The sequence below is a fragment of the Arachis stenosperma genome, chromosome 6, assembly GCF_014773155.1.
Source record: "Arachis stenosperma cultivar V10309 chromosome 6, arast.V10309.gnm1.PFL2, whole genome shotgun sequence".
Lineage (NCBI taxonomy): Eukaryota > Viridiplantae > Streptophyta > Magnoliopsida > Fabales > Fabaceae > Arachis > Arachis stenosperma.
In genome coordinates, this window is record NC_080382.1 from 124,943,230 (window position 1) to 124,949,973 (window position 6,744).

The 6,744-nt window shown below is 40.4% G+C and overlaps 1 non-coding gene across 1 annotated transcript; it reads right to left on the bottom strand.

The window, feature by feature from the left end:
• Positions 1-3,329: 3,329 nt before the first annotated feature.
• On the bottom strand, positions 3,330-3,433 carry LOC130938491 (small nucleolar RNA R71). Its single transcript, XR_009069654.1, has one exon. It is a non-coding gene; the product is annotated as a small nucleolar RNA R71 (small nucleolar RNA).
• Between the last annotated feature and the right edge of the window lie 3,311 nt (positions 3,434-6,744).

Sequence of the window (6,744 nt, forward strand, 5' to 3'; positions counted from 1 at the left end):
TTCCATCAATATATGATAGTCCATACTTTGCCCAAGATTTGATGGCCCAAACTGGCGTTCAAAGTCACCTTCAGAATTCCCAGCGTTAAATGTCGGAACTGGCACCAAAGTGGGAGTTAAACGCCCAAACTGGCACAAAAGCTGGCGTTTAACTCTAAGAAGAGTCTCTACACGAAAATGCTTCATTGCTCAGCCCAAGCACACACCAAGTGGGCCCGGAAGTGGATTTTTATGTCATTTACTCATCTTTGTAATTCTTAAGCTACTAGTTCCCTATAAATAGGACCTTTTACTATTGTATTTTCATCTTCGGATCATTTTTGATCTTAGGATCATCTTTGGACATCTAGTTCTTAGATCATTGGGAGGCTGGCCTCACGGCCATGCCTAGACCTTGTTCTTATGTATTTTCAACGGTGGAGTTTCTACACACCATAGATTAAGGTGTGGAGCTCTGCTGTACCTCGAGTATTAATGCAATTACTATTGTTCTTCTATTCAATTCAGCTTGTTCTTGTTCCAAGATATCACTTGTTCTTCAACTTGATGAATGTGATGATCCGTGACACTCATCATCATTCTCACCTATGAACGTGTGACTGACAACCACCTCCGTTCTACCTTAGATTGGGTGAATATCTCTTGGATTCCTGATACACGACGCATGGTTGATCGCCTGACAACCGAGTGCTCGCCTGACAACCGAGCCAGCCATTCCGTGAGATCAGAGTCTTCGTGGTATAGGCTAGAACTGATGGCGGCATTCAAGAGAATCCGGAAGGTCTAAACCTTGTCTGTGGTATTCTGAGTAGGATTCAATGATTGAATGACTGTGACGTGCTTCAAACTCGCAATTGTGGGGCGTTAGTGACAGACGCAAAAGAATCACTGGATTCTATTCCGACATGATCGAGAACCGACAGCTGGATAGCCGTGCCGTGACAGGGTGCGTTGAACATTTCCACTGAGAGGATGGGAGGTAGCCACTGACAACGGTGAAACCCTTGCATAAGCTTGCCATGGAAAGGAGTAAGAAGGATTGGATGAAGACAGTAGGAAAGCAGAGAGACGGAAGGGACAAAGCATCTCCATTCGCTTATCTGAAGTTCTCACCAATGAATTGCATAAGTATCTCTATCTTTATCTTTATGTTTTATTCATCATCTATACCCATTTGAGTCTGCCTGACTGAGATTTACAAGGTGACCATAGCTTGCTTCATACCAACAATCTCCGTGGGATTGACCCTTACTCGCATAAAGTTTATTACTTGGACGACCCAGTGCACTTGCTGGTTAGTTGTGCGAAGTTGTGTTTATGCCATGGTATTGAGCACCAAGTTTTTGGGGCCATTACTAGGGATTATTTGAGTTGTGAAAAGTAGTGATCACAATTTCGCACACCAAGTTTTTGGCGCCGTTGCCGGGGATTGTTTCGTGTATGGACAACTGACGGTTCATCTTGTTGCTTAGATTAGGTATTTTTTTTTTCAGAATTTCTTTAAAAATGAATTCTAGAGTTTCATGGTGATCTGTTGAAATCTGGCTGGCTGTGAAGCCATGTCTAATCTTATTGGACCGAGGTTTCAACTTATCATCACAAGAGCTTGTTGATCCCTATCAATCTTGCTGTTGGAGCAATGATCTGCTAAGGCTTGGCTGGCCATTGGCCATGTCTAGTGTTTTGGACCGGAGCTTTCTTTGAAAGCTTGGCTGGCTGTGAAGCCATGTCTAATTCCTGGACCGGAGTCTTAGACTAGCATTGCACTGATTCCTGGAATTCTAATTAAGAATTCTGAAACCCTTATTTTCGTTTTTCATATAATTTTCGAAAAAGCACAAAAAAATTTACAAAATCGTAAAAACAAAAAAATACTTTATGTTTCTTGTTTGAGTCTAGTGTCTTATTTTAAGTTTGGTGTCTTGCATGCATTGTTTATTTGATATTGGTTCTATTTCCAAGTCAATAATACAGAGAACTGAAGATTCAGTACATGCAGCAGAGGAATTATACAGAAAAAGCTGGGCGTTCAAAACGGCCAGTGAAGAAGGCAGACTGGCGTTTAAACGCCAGCCAGGGTGCCTGGCTGGGCGTTTAACGCCCAAAAGGGTAGTGCATTGGGTGTTAAACGCCAGAATGTGCACCATTCTGGGCGTTTAACGCCAGGATGGCACAAGAGGGAAGATTTTGTTTTTAATGCAGATTTTTTTCAAGTTTTCAAAATTTTTCAAAATCAAATCTTTTTCAAATCAAATCTTTTCAATCAAATCTTTTTCAAAATCAATTTCTTTCCCTTTTCAAAGATACTTGCTAACAATTAATGATTTGATTGAACATTTCAAGTATGTTGCCTTTTCTGTTGAGAAAGGTTTAATGTTTGAATCATATCTTTTCTTGTTAGGCAAGTCATTAATTTTTAAAATCAAATCTTTTCAAATTGTTTTTCAAATCATATCTTTTCAATCATATCTTTTTAAAACCATAACTTCTCAATCATATCTTCTTAATCATATCTTTTTCAAAATTAAGTTTTCAATCATATCTTCTTCAAAATCTTTTTCAAAATGATTTTAAAATTTTTTTTTATTTTCGAAAAAAAAAATTCTTCCTCTCTTCTCACATCCTTCTATTTATGGAGTACTACTCCTCCTCAATGCACAATTCGAACTCTATCTCACTAAGTTCGAATTCTTCTACCTCTTCCTTCTATTTTTCTGTTCCTCTGACACCTCAAGGAATCTCTATACTGTGACATAGAGGATTCCATATTTTCTTGTTCTCTTCTCTTTCCTATGAGCAGGAGCAAAGACAAAAGCATTCTTGTTGAGGCTGACCCTGAACTTGAAAGGACCTTGAAGCGAAAACTAAGAGAAGCTAAGGCACAACTCTCTGAGGACCTAACAGAAATCTTCAAGGAAGAAGAAACCATGGCCGCCGAAAACAACAATGCAAACAATGCAAGGAAGGTGCTGGATGACTTTACTGCACCTACTCCCGACTTCTTTGGGAGAAGCATCTCTATCCCTGCCATTGGAGCAAACAACTTTGAGCTTAAGCCTCAATTAGTTTCTCTAATACAACAGAATTGTAAGTTCCATGGACTTCCATTGGAAGATCCTCATCAGTTTTTAGCTGAATTCTTGCAAATCTGTGACACAGTCAAGACTAAGGGGGTCGACTCTGAGGTCTACAGACTTATGCTATTCCCTTTTGCTGTAAGAGACATAGCTAGAATATGGTTGGATTCACAACCTAAAGAAAGCCTGAACTCTTGGGAAAAGCTAGTCAATGCCTTCTTGGCAAAGTTCTTTCCACCTCAAAAATTGAGTAAGCTTAGAGTGGAAGTCCAAACCTTCAGACAGAAGGAAGGAGAATCCCTCTATGAAGCTTGGGAAAGATACAAACAATTGATCAGAAAATGTCCTTCTGACATGTTTTCTGAATGGAGCATCATAGGTATTTTCTATGATGGTCTGTCTGAACTGTCCAAGATGTCTTTGGATAGCTGATGAGCGGATAATTTATACGCTTTTTGGCATTGTTTTTAGGTAGTTTTTAGTAAGTTCAAGCTACTTTTAGGGATGTTTTCATTAGTTTTTATGTTAAATTCACATTTCTGGACTTTACTATGAGTTTGTGTGTTTTTCTGTGATTTCAGGTAATTTCTGGCTGAAATTGAGGGACTTGAGCAAAACTCTGAAAAAGGCTGACAAAAAGGACTGCTGATGCTGTTGGAATCTGACCTCTCTGCACTCAAAATGGATTTTCTGGAGCTACAGAACTCCAAATGGCGCGCTCTCAACGGCGTTGGAAAGTAGACATCTAGATCTTTCCAGCAATATATAATAGTCCATACTTTATTCGGAATTTGATGACGTAACTTGGCGTTGAACGCCAAGTACATGCTGCTGTCTGGAGTTAAACGCCAGAAAAACGTCATGATCCGGAGTTGAACGCCCAAAACACGTCATAACTCGGAGTTCAACTCCAATAAAAGCCTCAGCTCGTAGATAGATTAAGCTCAGCCCAAACATACACCAAGTGGGCCCCGGAAGTGGATTTATGCATCAATTACTTACTCATGTAAACCCTAGGAGCTAGTTTATTATAAATAGAACTTTTTACTATCATATTATCATCCTGGATTGTATTTTGAATCCTGTGATCACATTTAGGGGGCTGGCCATTCGGCCATGCCTGAACCTTTCACTTATGTATTTTCAACGGTGGAGTTTCTGCACACCATAGATTAAGGGTGTGGAGCTCTGCTGTACCTCAAGTTTCAATACAATTACTATTACTTTCTATTCAATTCTCTTTTATTCTTATTCCAAGATATACGTTGCACAACACTTTGATGAATATGATGATCCATGACACTCATCATCATTCTCAACTATGAACGCGCGTGACTGACAACCACTTCCGTTCTACCTTAGGCCGGGCGCATATCTCTTAGATTCCCCAACAGAATCTTTGTGGTATAAGCTAGATAGATGGCGGCATTCATGGGGATCCGGAAAGTCTAACCTTGTCTGTGGTATTCCGAGTAGGATCCTGGGAATCCGGAAAGTCTAACCTTGTCTGTGGTATTCCGAGTAGGATTCCGGTATTGAATGACTGTGACGAGCTTCAAACTCCTGAAGGCTGGGCGTGATGACAAACGCAAAAGGATCAATGGATTCTATTCCAACCTGATTAAGAACCGACAGATGATTAGCCGTGCTGTGACAGAGCATTTGGACCATTTTCACTGAGAGGATGGGATGTAGCTATCAACCAAGGGTGATGCCTCCAGACGATTAGCCGTGCAGTGACAGCGCATAGGACCATTTTCCCGAGAGGATTAAAAGTAGCCATTGATGATAGTGATGCCCAACATACAGCTTGCCATGGAAAGGAGTAAGAAGGATTGAAGGAAGAGTGAGTAGGAAAGTAGAGATTCAAGAGGAGCACAGCATCTCCATACACTTATCTGAAATTTCCACTATTAATTTACATAAGTATTTCTATCCCTTTTTATTTTCTTTTTATTTTTATTAATCATATTTGATTTTCTAAATTCCATAATTTTATCCTCCTGACTGGGATTTACAAGATGACCATAGCTTGCTTCATACCAACAATCCCTGTGGGATCGACCCTTACTCACGTAAGGTTTACTTGGACGACCCAGTACACTTGCTGGTTAGTTGAACGGAGTTGTGTCCACACATAAGTGCCATAATAATGATTCCATACAACAACAAAGAATACTACATTGATGTGATCACAATTTCGTCCACCAATAGCTCTGCTGGAGGATCTCTTCATCTGAAGAAGATGCCTACAGAAGCTCAAGAACTAATTGAAATGGTTGCAAATAACTAATTTATGTACACTTCTGAAAGAAATCCTGTGAACAATGGGACAAATCAGAAGAAAGGAGTTCTTGAGATTGATACTCTGAAAGCCATACTAGCTCAGAACAAAATATTGACTCAGCAAGTCAACTCGATTTCTCAAAGTCTGTCTGGAATGCAAAATGCACCAGGCAGTACTAAGAATGCTTCATCTGAAGAAGAAGCTTATGATCCTGAGAACCCTTCAATGGAAGAGGTGAATTACATGGGAGAACCCTATGGAAACACCTATAATTCCTCATGGAGAAATCATCCAAATTTCTCATGGAAGGATCAACAGAGACCTCAACAAGGTTTCAACAACAATAATGGTAGAAGAAATGGGTTTAGCAATGGCAAGCCTTTTCCATCATCTTCTCAGCAACAGACAGAGAATTCTAAGCAGAACCACTCTGACTTAGCAACCATGGTCTCTGATCTAATCAAAACCACTCAAAATTTCATGAATGAAACAAGGTCCTCTATTAGGAATTTGGAGGCACAAGTGGGACAGCTGAGCAAGAAAATTACTGAACTCCCTCCTAGTACTCTTCCAAGCAATACAGAAGAGAATCCAAAAGGAGAGTGCAAGGCCATTAACATGGCCAAATTTGGAGAGGAAGGAGAGGCAGTAAATGCCACTGAGGAAGACCTCAATGGACATCCACTGGCCTCCAATGAGTTCCCTAATAAGGAACCATGGGAATCTGAGGCTCAAAATGAGACCATAGAGATTCCATTGGATTTACTTCTGCCATTCATGAGCTCTGATGAGTATTCTTCCTCTGAAGAGGATGAGTATGTCACTGAAGAGCAAGTTGCTAAATACCTTGGAGCAATCATGAAGCTAAATGACAAGTTATTTGGTAATGAGACTTGGGAGGATGAACCTCCTTTGCTCACCAAAGAAATAGATGACTTGTCTAGGCAGAAATTACCTCAAAAGAGACAAGATCCTGGAAAGTTCTCAATTCCTTGCGCCATAGGCACCATGACCTTCAAGAAGGCCTTGTGTGACCTAGGGTCAAGTGTAAATCTCATGCCTCTCTCTGTAATGGAGAAGCTAGGGATCTTTGAGGTACAAGCTGCAAGAATCTCACTAGAGATGGCAGACAATTCAAGAAAACAAGCTTATAGACTTGTAGAGGATGTTCTGGTTAAGATTAAAGACCATTACATCCCTGCTGATTTCATAGTCCTAGAGACTGGGAAGTGCATGGATGAATCCATCATCCTTGGCAGACCCTTCCTGGCCACAGCAAAGGCTGTGATTGATGTGGACAGAGGTGAATTGATCATTCAAGTGAATGAAGAATCCTTTGTGTTTAAGGCTCAAGGATATCCCTCTGTCACCATGGAGAGG